At 40.3% G+C, this 16,396-nt stretch overlaps 1 long non-coding RNA gene across 3 annotated transcripts in view; it reads left to right on the forward strand.

The window, feature by feature from the left end:
- The window catches only part of LOC103279524 (uncharacterized), a 67,627-nt gene extending 59,314 nt beyond the window's left edge, over nt 1-8,313 (forward strand). For 2 of the 3 annotated variants that reach the window (XR_010003646.1, XR_010003645.1), the window contains exons 3-5: nt 3,072-3,146; nt 5,423-5,541; nt 6,861-8,313. This is a non-coding gene — a long non-coding RNA (uncharacterized LOC103279524). The remainder of the gene's footprint in view (nt 1-3,071; nt 3,147-5,422; nt 5,542-6,860) is intronic. The other variant, XR_506849.3, reaches the window with a different exon arrangement.
- Nucleotides 8,314-16,396: the final 8,083 nt, after the last annotated feature.

A 16,396-nucleotide genomic window follows, 5' to 3' on the forward strand; every position in this document is an offset into this window, starting at 1 on the left:
GTGAATCTACCAGATATGAAAAGTTTTATGACTTTTTAAAAGATGTTTTGATTATGAAAAAGATAGCAGAGACAGGGTAGGCAGCATTAGTTAAAGGGCTTTCTATTTTCCATTTCTCAACTTTTCTATCTCCTTTGTTTCAAAACACTGTACACCCACTTTTCTATCTTTCTGTTTTTGATTAGAAAAGAAGTGTTCTTTTTTCTCCCTTTTCTTATTTAACATCATAGAAAGCTTTTTTATATTAGGAAGAATGGGAGAAGACAAAGACATAAGATCTTTAAAATGCCCCGTTGTATATCCATTCTTGTATCCTTCCTCATATATTTGCAATAAAAATGATATGGAAAAAAATGATGCTGTATGTGGAGGTGATTTACTCCTGTGATCTTCCGCGTGAGCTGCTTGAGGCAAAAAGGGAGCAACTTGTCCAGGGGAGGGATCCACAGCTGGATTATGAATGGCTCAATTGGAGAAATTGCTCCAGGCTCTCAATGTCTAGAAGCATAGCCTTGAAGGGGAAAGAGGGAGCTGCCTTCCTTTTCTCCTTCAGCTACTTCCTGAATTCCCCTTTGCGTCTCTTACTATCAGATTCTGAGTATTACTTGAGGAATGAGGATAAATGCTAGAGTGTCCAAACTTTACATGCCTGCACTAATAGCTAGTTGATTTCCTATTTGTTTGTTTTTGCATACACATTTTCTTCTTACATCACTCTGATTTGCAGCCATTTTTTCTCTTCCCTGTGTAATCCATAATACCCCATATATAACTATGCAGATGTATTAGCAAATAAATCTACTTTTATATATATATTTTTCCAAAGGAGAACTGGCGAATTTCTTTTTCTGCTAGATCTTGTGTATGTGGTTGGTTAAGTTAGTACATGTGTGGATTGTACTAGTTGTTTATTTTCTGCCTTACCAATGTCATTATGATGCTTGTGAGATCCAGTCCACTCTCTCATTTCCAATATAAAAATGAATGTGATCAGGTTGTTACTACAGTAGAGTCTCACTTATCCAACATTCGCTTATCCAACATTCTGGATTATCCAACGCATTTTTGTAGTCAATGCTTTCAATACATCATGATATTTTGGTGCTAAATTCATAAATACAGTAATTACTATGTAGCATTACTGCATATTGAACTACTTTTTCTGTCAAATTTGTTGTATAACATGATGTTTTGGTGCTTAATTTGTAAAATCATAACCTAATTTGATGTTTAATAGGCTTCTCCTTAATCTCTCCTTATTATCCAACATATTCGCTTATCCAACATTCTGCCAACCCGTTTATGTTGGATAAGTGAGACTCTACTGTATCTCTAAAATGTCTCATTCATATCAATTCATAATTTGGTAGTCTCAATTAGAGCAGACCCATCAAAGACCCTATCACACATCTCAGAAAATGCATTTTCAACTTGGCAAATCATCATTTAAGAATGCTAAACGAGAACTGGATATCTGCTGAGTGCTCACCACATCTCACATGCTTGCTTACTTTCCATATCTAATAAAATAATGTATGTCAGACTTATTGCATAGCTGAGGGATGACTTCTCCCAGTCCATGTCATATTCCCCTACATCACTGTCTTCCTTTTTTATTATTACTATTTTTTGGCAGATCTTATGCAACCATGCAAGTTTGTGGCTTCTGTCTCAATGGAGAGACATAAAAACATATTTTTGGTCCTACAAAGCTGCACAGTTCCAAAATTTAATATATTTTTCAGGAAACAATAATGGGAAAGCAGAAAACATTTATGGCTTTACTCATGGTCTGTCATTGACTGTTGCTGGAAATGTACTGCTGGCCATTTTGAGAAAGAGAATTACATTGGATGAAAAGATCACTCCCAAAACATGCCCTAAAAGACACATCACTGGCACAGAAGACAAGCTGCAGACAAGTATACCCATGACACATACAAAAAGTGCTTCTGATACAAAAAGTGAAATTAAAGATCATTAAAATTGTTACTGTTTTTCAAAAAGTACTTGTGGCAGATTCTTTGCCTATGAATGCCTATGAGTGTCTGATGAAATGGACCTTGTGACATGTCATAGGACTCGTAGACCCCAGTAGGCAAAGAACATCCGAGATGGGGTATAAGGACTTCGTCACATGGCCAGCGGCATCCGGCAGAAGCATTCCTCTTAAGGGTGAGGCATGGAGCCCTCACCTCACCTTGCCTGCTGGCAAGGGAATCACATGGAGGGAAGCGAGGAGTGTGTTTAGTGCGCACAGCTCCCCCCCCCCCCCCAACACGGGAGGCTTCCCTGTGTTGCCAGATCCATGCCAGCTCCATTGGGGGAAGCCACACGCACGACAAGTGTTCCTTGCGTCCCTCCATGTGATTGCTCTGCTGGCCAGTGAGACAAGGCAAGGACTCCATGCCTTGCTCTTAAGAGGAGCGCCACTGCCAGCCAGTGGCAGCCATGTGACAAAGTCCTAAGTGTGTGTGATAAAGTCCTTTGTGTGGTGAATCAATGCATAGGATCTGCTGTAGTTGTAGAATCTAGCAATAGACTCATATCAGTCTTTTTTCTTTTGAACGTTTAATTTTATTTAGCATCCATGTAATGAAATAATGTTTATGCTATTTACTTAGAATGGAGCCCCGGTAGTGAAGTGTGTTAAAGCACTGAGCTGCTGAACTGGCAGACTGAAAGGTCCCAGGTTCAAATCCCGGGAGCAGAGTGAGCGCCCGCTGTTGCTCCAGCTTCTGCCAACTTAGCAGTTCAAAAACATGCCAATGTGAGTAGATCAATAGGTACCGCTCCAGCGGGAAGGTAACGGTACTCCATGCAGTCATGCCGGCCACATGACCTTGGAGGTGTCTACGGACAACACCAGCTCTTCGGCTTAGAAATGGAGATGAGCACCAACCCCCAGAGTCAGACATGACTGGACTTAATGTCAGGGGAAACTTTTACCATACCTATTTACTTAGAATAGCTCACAGATGTGCACAAAGGAAATCACAAGGAAAGGGAAGTGGCACTGGGGCACAGGTCTTGCTTTGCTTTCTGTGTGACACATGTGTCTGTTTTGCCAGGTACCTGTCTTCCTTTGCCTGAGTAGAACACCTGGAGATGGCATGCAGGAAGAGGAGGCAGGATCCATGGGGCAGGTGAGTTGTTAGTGTTGGCACACAGGCCCTGTAGGTTGTGCATATCTCTTTTGCTTGGGCAAAAGAAGAGAAGTACTGGGAAGCGTTCCCTTTTTTTGCCTGCCTGGATGCTTGCTCACTATTTTCTTGCTGCTCAGGCTACTTTCTTGGGATCCTTTCCACCGCTGCAAACTGGCTACTAAAGAAAAGGGTAGGGTTGTAAGTGAGAGGAGAAAGGTATGAAGAATGAGCAAGCATGTAAAGAAAAATGTGGGTGCGAGGGCAGACAAAAAAAACAGGAGAACAAAGAAGCCTCCTGTGACCCCTGCCAATAGCCCCCCTCCCCCCCAAGCACCACAATGGTATATCCCGTCTCTCCCCCCCCCCCACTTTCACAGTGGTGCTGTGTCCCTGACCCCCATCCAAAAAAGAGGACCACTGAAGACAAAAGACGAATGTGGGAGAAGTAGACAGAAACCGGGTTATTTTAGAAACTTCTGAAAGAGTGGGATAATAGAGAATTATTCATGAGTCTCATTGCCAAACAGGGATAGTTGGAGGGGATGGGAATTCTGTTGGCTAGTCCCAACTAGAAGTCCATTGAAGCAAATGTTGAAAGATGAATCAATAAATAGATAAACCCCGTTGATTCAACTTCACCACTCTAGTCTAGTTTGCTCTAGGCTAGCCTATTTGGGGCCGGGCTGTGGCGCAGGCTGTTGAGCAGCTGCAATAAATCACTCTGACCATGAGGTCATGAGTTCGAGGCCAGCCTGTGGTGGGGTGAGCACCCTTCAATTAAAAATAAAAAAATAGCCCCTGCTCGTTGCTGACCTAGCAAGCCGAAAGATAGTTGCATCTATCAAGTAGGAAATAAGGTACCACTTATAAAAGTGGGGAGGCAAGTTTAACTAATTTACGACCTGGAATGAGGAAGTGCCGTCAGAGTGGATGATGAAGCAGCTGCTCCCCCCTGTGGCCAGAATCAAACATCCCCTCAGAAGAAGGTTAAATTGCCTCTGCGTCTGTCTCTGTCTCGGTCTCTGTCTGATGTCTTTATGGGCATTGAATGTTTGCCCTATGTGTGTATAATGTGATCCGCCCTGAGTCCCCTTCGGGGTCAGAAGGGCGGAATATAAATACTGTAAATAAATAAATGAATAAATTTGTCCCTTTTGGTTTTAAGATGGGACACTGAGAGTGAGACAAGCGGACAAAAAGAGAGAGAGTTCACATATCAATAACCTTCATCAAGTAGGTAAACCCTTCTAATCACTGGGGCCATATATCCTCCTTCTGTCCAATACAATGGGGTGTTGGTATCCACTGAGGTTTAGATCCAGTACCACCCATCCACCCCTCACCTCCATTAACAAACAAGTTGCATTACATATAATGGCAGAATAAAATATTGCCCATTATATAAAATGGGGAAAAAATTAAGGTTTGTTTTTGGATTTTTAAAACATCTTTTCAAGCCATGGATGGTTGAATCAATGGATATGGCAGTCTGACTCTATATATATTCCACATTTTATGTCCAAAATTTGATTTTCTTTTTTTTTTTACAAATCTTTCTCCTTTCCCCCCTCATCTCGCATTACTGTCTTTATGGAACCAGTTCATTTCAGCTAGTAAATATCAGGATTTTGTGAAGGAATATAATGTTATAAAGACAGTTTGGGAACTGAAAAAATAGAACATAAAGACAACAAAAATAATGAATACTTTTTTCTCACCACACCATTGTCAAGGTGGCATGTAATCTGAAACAAAACCATGTTATGTAAAAATCATATATACCCAATCAATCAATCAATTAATTAATTAGAAAACAGCAATGTGCAAGGTAGTAACAGGATCCATTGGTTTTACGGATGCCTGCTTTTTGTGTTCCTTAAAGACAAATTATGAGTACTAGCTTTTGCTCATCCTCACCATTGTGATATTTCCAAATACATATTGCACAATCTCCAGTTTAGTCTTTTGATAATAAGCAGGGGCCTCCGTTCCAAATCTTTGAAGCAGGGATGGGGATGGGAAGACAACCGAACTGCCAAACTGGAAGGAGGTTGATTTTCTCACTGGGGCCTGACAGAGCATTGTGCTCTCAGAGGTATTCCTTTGATGGAAAGTACCCCAGGGACAGTGGCAGAATAGCAGAAGCAGAGGTTGTGCCCTTCGCATTGAAGCTGACTTAATGAACTGGAACGTCCTGAAGAGACTAGGAGAATGAGGTCCATATCGGTGGCTTGAGCCAACTTTCTTTCTTATTATCCTTTTCTTTCCTATTATAGCTGACATTTCTGCAGCAGGATAGGGAAAGCCTATCATGTGATGCGAATGTCTGAGAATGCTTCAGCAGAGAATTGCCTAGAAAGCAAACGCTACTGTAAGCAACACCTTGCATTCATAGGTGAGACAATTCATGGGGTTTGGGCTTGTGATTAGCTACCATGCACAGTTTGTATTCATACTGGCTCACAGATATATGATTTCCAAGTGCAGATGTCCCAGTATCTGGAATGAAATTAGTTTCATCTGTCAGCAAACACTAAAACAAAATCTTTCAGTGTGCAATGCAAAAACTCCTTGATCCTAAACATGAGAGTATTTGCATGTTCCCACAAAACCAGCTGGCCATAATCTTATAATTATAGAATTGGAAGAGACCACAAGTGCCATCCAGTTCAGCTCCCTACAGTAGAGTCTTGCTTATCCAAGCTAAATGGGCTGGCAGAAACTTGGATAAGTGAATATCTCAGATAATAAGGAGGGATTAAGGAAAAGCCTATTAAACATCAAATTAGGTTATGATTTTACAAATTAAGCACCAAAACATCATGTTATACAACAAATTTGACAGAAAAAGTAGTTCAATAAACAGTAATGTTATGTTGTAATTACTGTATTTTCGAATTTAGCACCAAAATATCATGATATATTGAAAACATTGACTAAAAAAATGCCTTGGATAATCCAGAATGTTGGATAAGCGAGTCTTGGATAAGTGAGACTCTACTGTATATGCATCTAAAAGGCATATGGGATCATAAGCTACATAGGATATGCATTCCGTCGGGGCACAAAAAGAGATGCTCTTTCAAAATCATGCTGGTCTTACCAAGCAATAAGTTTATCCCTGTTCTATTGTTTTAGCATCATCCATTCTGATTTTAGATTCCTTCCCTCTCCCAGCTGGTGAGAAAATTTATAGGCATCATAAATTGACTTTATGAAATTGACAGAGTAAGGCCTTTGATACTGTTTCACATGACTTCCTCCAATACAGGGAAAGGAAATGTGTGGCAGATTTTGCCACTGTAGGGTTGGTGCATAACTAGTAGGAAACTGTATTCAAAGGATTGTTGCAAATAGTTCCATGTCTGCCTTCCTAGCATGGCGAATAAGTGGAGGATTGCAAACTTTTCCCCTGCTGTCTCAGATCCTGTCAAATTTCCTGGTAGTAAAGTGCAATGAAAAAATGCAAAATACTCTAAAATGTGTAAGTGATGTCACATTTGAAATAACAACCAGGAATTGTCAGAGATTACTTTGTTACAGACCTATGTGGTTTTTAAAAGGCTCACCCAACTTGTTATGGTATGACTGGCAGAAGCATGGTGTGTTGGTTTGAATGTCGGACTACAACTCTAGGGACCAGGGTATGATTCCCCGCTCAGCAGGAGAACTTCACTGGATAGCCTTAGACTAATCACACACTCTCATCCCCAGAAAATCCCATGATAGGCTTGTTTAAAGATCAAAAACAACTTGAAGACACAACAACAACAACAACAACAACAACAACAACAACAACAACAACAAAGGCAGAGGAGGAGTCTCTGGCCTCTGGAGGACCTGAATCAACCTGTGGAGGTATTTGGAACATTCTTGCTTCAGAGCACAGACGAGACAAGAGGCATATAACTGTGGTGTTTGTTGTTGTATCATTCGTCATTTCTGACTTATAGCAATTCTACAGTCAACCAATTATGGGTTGTTGTTGGGGTTTTTTTGGCAGGGTTTGTTCAATTTGTACTCCTGAGGCTGAAAGAGCGTGACTTGGCCAAGGTCACCCAATGGGTTTCTGTGAGTGAGCAGATATTTGAATGGTGGTCTTCAGAGTCATTGTTCAAACTTCAAACCATTTCAACATGCTGGCTCTCCATCCAGTGGGATATTTATCTAGTCTGATACCAAAAACCATTATGTCATATTAGTCTTCTAATCAAGGTTTCTTGTACCTAATAACTTTCTTTAAAGGCAAAGCTGTAATTCCCTTTCAGGCATAATGAGAAATGGTTTAACCCATTTTGCCATGTAATTATAACTTTTAGATACAAATTATGTTTCTGTTGTTTTAAAATTAGTACAGAAGAAACCAACATGTCATATGATTCTGGAGCATGAAGCCATGAAGACCAGCTTCATGACCCTGGACAAGTCACAACCCTTAGCCTCCGAAAACCCTGTGAAAGGCATTTTTCAGTTTTATCTTAGGGCTCTTTCATACCACATAATTATAATGTTATGATTCCACTGTAAATGTCAACATAACATCCTAGAGAATCCTGGGATTTGAGGCATAGGGAGAAACAATGAGAATTGTTAGTGAAAGATCTTTTGTGTTTCAAACAAACTATAAATCCCATAATTCTATGGGATGCAGCCATGAAAACTGAAACGGAATCATGGTGCTATAATTGTGTAAATGTAAAAGGGTCCTAGTATGGATGTACAGAAATGTACAATTTTGCAACATTGATAATTTGCCTATTTTCCATTCTTCTGGATGATACGAGTTTGTAGTTCTCTCAAACAGTCAAGTGCTTGGTTTGGTCCAGTTTTATGTTTTATGGTACTATATACCCTACTTCTTTCTGATTCAATTTTTCCATAATGTTTCAATTTTTTCTGATAGCAGATGTTCTCTATTTTAGGTTTATGCAGTGCAAACTATCAGTAATAGCTTAATGGACATGCTGGAATGTGCCCCCAGGAACCTTTTGGAAGCAAATTTAATTTTTAAGAGAAAAGAGATTGGCAGTCTCCTTGAAAATATGCACTTAAGCCTGTGGTTTAAAAAAAGTTCATGCCATGTTACTCAAACCATTTGATGCTGTTGCTGTTTAACTTCACCATGAGATAGAAACAATAAAACGTTATATTTGGGGAACTATTTTTATTTTTGATTCCTGTATTCAACTTATTTGTAAATTATTTCAACAAGTATGTTACCTCTGAAGCCACAAATGGTTTCAGTCTGAGGTCAGGGCTGGGTCAAGATACACTAAAATCCTAAGGAAGCAAAACTTCAAGTTCCTCCATAAGATCAGAGGTGACGAATGTTGGGAGATGAAGTCAAAACCATTGGAAGGACTACATGATTCTCAACCTTGTCCAGAGACATCAGATTTAAGACCCCCTATAACATCTACCAGCTATGCATAATTTGAAATTTGCAATGTTTTCCCCATTTAGTTTGCCTTCCAACTGTCCAGATTTGGCAGTGACAAATTACTTCCCCTGATTACTCCCTTTCCACTTTTTCAGCTGCTTTTAAAAATGCCTTTCCTCTTATCACTACTTAAGCCCTTGGTCCTGAGATTATTTCAGTTACTACAAACTGGGTTCAGAGAACAAAAATAGTTTGTGCTCAATGAACAGTAGATGAAAGAGGGAAACTCTTCCCAGAAGGCTCAGGCAAAAGCAAACTGCTATAACCTCCCTGGTTCATCTGTAATACTCTTTGTCATCTTGACTATACTCTGATGTTGCTCAATCACATATGTCCCAGTTTTTATCTGGGCAGTGTTGGAGCCTATACATTTAGATGTTTCTGCATATTCTAAAGCCCTATGCTTTGATTTAGTTTGGGATGTCTTGCAAACTGGCTGCTTCCATACCTAGCTACCTTCTTCTCAAGATATTTGGAAGAGTGGCTAATTTCATGATAGTTCTGGATCTTTTTGGCATATCTATTAGTCCTTTTATTTTCCATTTGGACATAAAGATATGCATGGATTCCTGTTAGTCATGAACACATGCATATGTCCTCTTACAGAGATGCATAGGCAATTTTGTCCAGTATAAACATCAACATTACGCTCAAAGTTGCTTAATGAATTCTGCATCTGACAGCTTTTACATTTGACTAGCTTTTGGATAGCACACTAAAAACTAATGTAGGGCCATGTACATGAGAAGATATTTGTTTCAGAAGATGTTGTTTGTTACCTGGCTGTGCAACAAGTAATGTCTTCAGTTATTAAATGTACAGGAATCTTCTCCAGTTTTCAATCCGGCAACCCTAATTGTGAATCGACATTATGCATAGTTGCATTCTGAATAATAAACATTGCATCTGGATGCAAACACACTTTTCTTGCCAACTTTGTGCTAGTTTAAATTGTGCCACAATGCCATTCTGCACAAAAGTTGAAAACTGCAATCAATGTGCATCTTGGCATGCAGCAATGTACATTACTCAAACCTGATCTTAGCTCATAGCATCATTATAAGAAACCAACATTTATCAACCTTTTCCTATTTTTCTCCTTCTTATGCTCTTCTTCCTTATTGCTTCAAGCAGCTTCAGCCCCCCCCCCCCCTCCCTTCCTCCGGATGCTCAACACCAAAGATGTTTCCTGTATTTGATTTAATTATAATCCATTTGTGATCATTTCCCAGACAGGTTCTCCTTCCATGCCTCCCCCTCCTGCTTTGGGGAATCTCTTTGCCACTTGCTCTCGCCAGACGTGTTCACCTCTATTCTGCTCACACGAAAGGCATGCAAGCTCCAGAACCGGCCTCGCGCCAGCCTATGGGAATCAATGAACAATTAATTACTATCATCAAGTGGTACTCTACTCCGGGAAGACAGCGCACTTATATTTATCAATTACTAATTAGTAGCTCTTGCCCGGCTGACAGTTGTCTGTCAGCCAGAAGAAAAGCCTCCGTGTGCGGCTGTACGAGAAGTTGCTTCTTAGCGGTAATTAGTGGAGCACCGCTGTGCCTCTTGGTGTTGTGTTGTCGTGAAATCTTTGCCTAACAAGGCTGGAGGTTTCAAAGGGATCCTCAGGCATCTCCACTCCATCCTCTTGACTAATTTAAATGGGAGCCCAGCCTGCGACAGACATGTTCTTTGGAAATGGATTTATTTTCCTGTGTGATCAAACAACCCAAGCACTATTTCCAAGTTAATCCATTTAGATGCTTAACTTCCTCCACTACAAAGAATATGCAGTTGTCTCACCACATTTGTGGTTTTGACTTTTGTGGATTTAATTGTTGATTAAAGTGTTCTTTGTAGGAACCTCTAGCTCCTCCAGTGTGACTTTATATTCCTCTGGTCATGCTGGAAGACTGTTTCTAGATACAACATTTTTCCAGGATTCTCTATATCCAGAAATCAATTATAAAATCATGTTGCAACACCTAGATGAGTGCTCTCTTGGTTGAAAAAAATAGCATTTTTAAAATTCATGGTTTCTCACTTTCATTGGTATACTGTTCCCCAAACACCGGTGAGTGTGGAGGGTGTGTCTGTATATTATTGTTTGGAAACATAGCCCTTTTCAGGGCACAAACTGAATACACACACCACACACATTCCAACATTCCACAGCTGTAAACCTGGAAACATTTGGCCAAGGAATACCAGAAGAGGGGGATCAACATGGCAAGATTTATTTACACTCAAGCTACTGGGAAGGGCACAATTCTGCTCCATCCTCTCCTTTGCATTTTCAGGGATTGAAATAGGCTAAGGACAAAGGGGGCAAATGGGCAGAGGGGAGAGAAACAGACACTTTAAAAACAGCTGAAAATGGGACAATAGAGTTGGAAAGTATACACAAAGTGTTCGTGGTGGCTGGTGGATTCTGGGAGCTGTAATGCAAACAAAGAATTTTATGGGGTGGTTGTGTATTTTCCAGGCTGTATGTCTATGTTCCAGAAATATTCTCTCCTGACATTTCGCCCACATCTATGGCAGGCATCCTCAGGGATTGTGAGGTATATGGAGAAACTAAGCAAGGAAGGTTTATATATCTGTGGAGGTTACTGGGTGGGGGGGGAAGAACTCTTGTCTGTTGGAGGCCAGTGTGAATGTTATAATTAATCACCTTGATTAGCATTAAATGGCTTTCCAGGCCTCATATCCTGGCCTGGGGGAATCCTTTGTTCAGAGTCATTAGCTGCCCCTGATTGATTCATGTCTGGAATTCTTTCATTTTTAGAGTGTTGCTCTGAACACTCTAAAATACTCTAGGCCAGAAGTGATACCATGGCAGAGATAGTAGTGGGATTGTTGTACAGTACTAATATTGATCTGTGGATAAGTCAACTCAGGTTTTGGAAGATAATTTTTACTAACATTTTAGACATACATAAGTATATACATTAGGGCAGGCGCACAAATGCATTTTGCACACATATTCAGAGGTAAATTCCATACTTTCAATAGGACATATACCTTCAGAACAAATGTACATGGGATTTTCAGCCTTCAGTTGTACATGATGTGGGAGCATCCCAAAAGAACTTGGTTGCGCAAGGAATAGCATATTTCCTACATAGGACTCACAGGCACTGCTTCTTTTCTGAGATTATAAAAATACAATGGGTTGGATCTGAATTCATTCATACTTATAAACATCCCAGCTGAAAGCAGTAAGACTTGAGATATAATTCTGTTGATTAGTCCCAACTAGATCAGAACCATGGAATCATATGGGGATCTGACACATAAATAAATCCAGAAGCCCACTCACACTGTATAAAAACAACACTATTATTCCATTTTAATAGTCTGAATGCCTGATCACCGTCTCCCAAAGCAGTTACTATACTCCCAACTCAAGAATGGGAAACGTAATGTTGGTGGACAGGAAAAGAGATTTAAATATGGGCTCAAAGCCAACCTTAAAAACTGTGGCATAGACACCGAGAACTGGGAAGCCATGGCCCTTGGGTGCTCTAACTGGAGGTCAGCTGTGACCAGCAGTGCTGCAGAATTCGAAGAGGCACGAATTGAGGGCTTAAGGGAGAAACGTGCCAAGAGGAAGGCGCGTCAAGCCAACCCTGACCGGGACCACCTTCCATCTGGAAACCGATGTCTTCACTGTGGAAGAACATGAAGGTCAAGAATAGGTCTCCACAGCCACCTACGCATCCACCGCCAAGACACTACACTTGGAGGACCATCATTCTCAGGTTACGAGGGATCACCTAAGTAAAGATCCAACCTATGGAATTGTGCATTAAGAACAATCTATGAAACTTTTTCTTATTCTGAATTATTACTCTGTTTGGGGATAGAAGGAAAAGCTCTCCTCTCTAACTACTGATTTCCATTGAGTGCGAAGGTGGATATATCTGTACTAGCTTTGCCCGGCCACGCGTTGCTGTGGCTTATGGGAATCCTTTGTTGGCCAGGTGGAATAGCAGTGAATAGCCTTGCAGTCTCAAAGCCTAGCCATTTTTTGGAGTAGCTGGAGCTTTTTGTTGTATGAACGTAGAGGCATGGATGAGGGGTTGTGCTGCCAAGTTTAGTGTTTCTGGGATGTGTAGTTTTGTTGTTTTGTCCTAGGCCGAAATTTCATTACCCTTTTATATATATAGATATAGAGAACAACGAAATGAATCATATTGTGGTTTCATGTTGACATTATTATCTATAACTTCCATCAAGTATAATCTTGACAAGCAGGTTAGTCTCAAGCAAGAACTAAAACTATCACTTTTGCAGAAGCAGGAAAGAAAGTGAGCCCATCAGAACATTTTTCTGTGCTGTGTGACAAATTTTATTGTCCCTCAATCTTAAGCACTTGATATTTGTATTTGATTAAATAGAAATCAACCTGAAAGTTTAAAATTGCAGAACTCTTATCGCATAGAGTGGGAATTTCCCCCCATGGGATCCAGGCTCCATCATTCCTCCTCTTTTCCTTATTTAAACACCAGTTTAAATATTAGACTTTCCCATGAGGTGAAATATCTCTTCTCACCTGATACAGCTGAAACCACTGGCTCCTTAGCGAGTAGATTATTAATGGCCTGACTATTTAATCTTTCCCCAGTAAGGGATCCAAATGTTGATCCAGACACTAGTCGGCATGTTATCAACATGGTGACGTTATCACTGCCCCAAACAGTAAAGGGATGGGTAAGTAGCTTCGTTGCTCTGCTGCAAAGCATACTTTGCTAGTTATCGTTCGTAATTAACTTGCTCAAACAAAAGTCAAATAAATCAATCATGCCTAGGCTAATAAATAAATCTTTGATCAATGACTATCTGGTAAATGTGTAGACATGGGTCAGTACCCCAGATTTACAACATGTCCTAGTGGAACAGCAATGGGATCACAAAATGAATAATGTCAGCCGCTCTATTGTCATGCCTTATTATTTAAAATGTGCACAACCCCATTTTCAGAGGACAATCCCATCTCACTTAGAATCCCCACACTATGGAAAGAAAAGATAAATATTTTGAAATATTTTTCCTTCTAGGAGCCTCCATTGTTTAGTGGTTCAAGTGCTGGACCAGAGGTACATCTAAACAATAGAATTAATGCAATCTGGCACTACTTTAATTGCCATGGCTCAATGCTATGAAATCCTGGGATTTTTAGTTTGATGAGACAGCAACACTCTTTAGTAGAGAAAGCAGAAGACCTTGAAAAACTACAACTCCCATTATTCCAAAACACTGAGCCATAATTGTTAAAATGGTGTCCAGCTGCATTAATGCACCCTAGGTCTCTGGCAAACCAGGGTTTTAATCCTCACTCAGCCATGGAAATACATTGGATGATCTTGGGCAAATCACACTCTCTCAGCCCCAGAGGAAAGCAAAGGCATTCTTCCTCTATACAATTTCTGCCAAGAAAACATCATGGTAGGCTTGCCTGAGAGTCACCATAACTAAGAAATAACTTGAAGGCATGCAACATCAAATCATTCTTCCTCCCTCCCTCCCTCCCTTCCCTTCACCTTTCCCTTTGATTCTTACAAAATCATGATAATTATAATTTCAAACATTATTTTTGAACATCTTTAAAAGCACAACCCTCTCTGGGTGGCAGATGAGATAAAGCAATGGCAACAATAACCCAAGCAATACAATAAAATTCAGTTAAAAAAAACACCAAAGAAAAGTAATTACAAAGAAGCCCGTCTTAAGAAAAAGGCGATGAAAGAAACAGTCTTCAGAGCAATCAGCAATAAAATCAGCAATAAAACAGAGTTAGCCAAAATCTTGGAACACAACACAGGTGAAAGTTGTGATCTATATGAGGCTGCTTCTAGAAAGTATTCTAAACTTTCAAGAAAGGAACATGAGCACTACACAAATGGAATACTGTACTATGATTCCACTTGAACTGCTGTGGTTCCATCCTATGGAATCCTGGGATTGGTAGTTTGTTAAGTTCACTAAGATTTCTAAATGCTCTTCCCTAACTTCTAGTTCCAGGATTCCACAGCTTGAAGCCATGACAGTGAAAACGGAATAACAGAGCTATTATTCTGTAGTGTGAATGGTCCCCTCTGGTCCAGAAGGCTGCAATCAAACTCTTCACCGAGGCCAATTTCAGGGAAGAAATACAAGCTGCTTGACAGAACAATTTCACTGGCTGCCAGTGGTTTTCTGAGAACAATTTAAAAATGCTGGTTACAACCTATGAAACCCTATGGGTCTGGTACATGACAACTTAAGGACTACATTTCCATATATGAACCTGTCTAAGTTTTAAGATGTTCAGAGGTGACTGTTCTCATTCTCCTGCATCTCCCCAAGGCTATTCAGCTCGGGTCAGGGAGAAAGCCTTATTGGTGGTTTCGCTCAGGTTGTGAAATTGAGATTCCCTTCCAAGGGAGGCTAAGTTGACTTGTTCTCCATTGCCTTTCTGCAATCCAATATGGAGCTTTTATTCCAGCAAGAATAAAAGTTCTGGTTGCCAATAATTAAGTCTTAGGCAAGGCATTCCTCCCTCTTAGAATGAGAAGAAACCTATATATTAGCTTGGGAACTATAAGAAAGTGTTGCACTGAAGATGGAGCAGACTTGTTTCTGCTCCTTTAGAGACTAGGGACAAGGACTAGTGGATTCAAACGTCAGGAAAAAGGTTCTATCTGAATGTTAGGAAGATCTTCCTGACGGTAAGAACTGTTCAACAGCAAAATGCACTGCCATGGAATGTGTTGGAATCACCTTCTCCAGAGGTTTTGAAATAGAGGCTGAATGGCCATCTATCGGAAGTGCTTTGATTATGTATTTCTATATGGTAGGGAGTTAGACTGGATGGCTGGACTGGGTGGTCTTTTCCAATGTTATGGTTCTATAGTATCTTGGGGTAAGGGATGTGGACAACTAGGAAACCCTGTAGAGCTGGGTGTCTAATGAAAGCCAAATTCAGCTCCAGGGACCAAGTTCCTCCACAATCCAAAGACAACTTGCCATCCTAAGGTGTAGTGGAGGACATTGACCCATGTGATAGAGTTTCATTTGTGCTCCATGTTGCCTTTCGCCTCAGGAGGCAAAATGACATAGGCTTTCCCCCAGTGATTTTTTTCAATTTTCAGCTCACCTACCACTTGGTTTTTTTCCCCTTTGAATAGAAAACCTCTGGTTGCGTTGAACTGATTCTCATCAGTATGCCCTCTGGAAGACAGAATCCTCTCCCATTTAAAAGCTTGCCTCGACATTAGAGTGCTCACAATTAATCCAAGCAGTTCCATGCTCTTGTTTTAATGGCATGCAGACGCTTAGTCATTTCCTCTGTCTTGTTTTTTCTTGATCCCCCGGAGAATAATTACTGTGATATTTTGTCCCTTACCTTGGCATAGTTAGACATTTCTGCTAATTCCAGAGCTGCATTTCTTAATCTAACTATCACTAATTCCAGGAATCTAAAACGGTTCTTTAATGGGCCGTTGCCATCAGAGACTTTCCAAACACTTACGGTTTGCATGATATACCAGACACTGACATTATGGCAAATCTACTGCACTAATATTGCTTCTCTGAGACAAAGAGAAGGATGGTTATCATGGCCCTGAAATAAGACTCAGGAAATTCAATTTTTAGGGCCACAATTACCAGAATTGTCCAGATGATCTGGCCAAGGAATTCTGGACATTCTAGTCCAAACAAATAATTTTTCAAAGCAAAAAAAAAACTTGCCAGTAGTGTTAGCATGTAGATGGAGAGGGGTTTTTTTTTAATTGTGTCAGAAGTGACTTGAGAACATGCTGCAAGT

The sequence above is a fragment of the Anolis carolinensis genome, chromosome 2 (assembly GCF_035594765.1).
Source record: "Anolis carolinensis isolate JA03-04 chromosome 2, rAnoCar3.1.pri, whole genome shotgun sequence".
Taxonomy (NCBI): domain Eukaryota; kingdom Metazoa; phylum Chordata; class Lepidosauria; order Squamata; family Dactyloidae; genus Anolis; species Anolis carolinensis.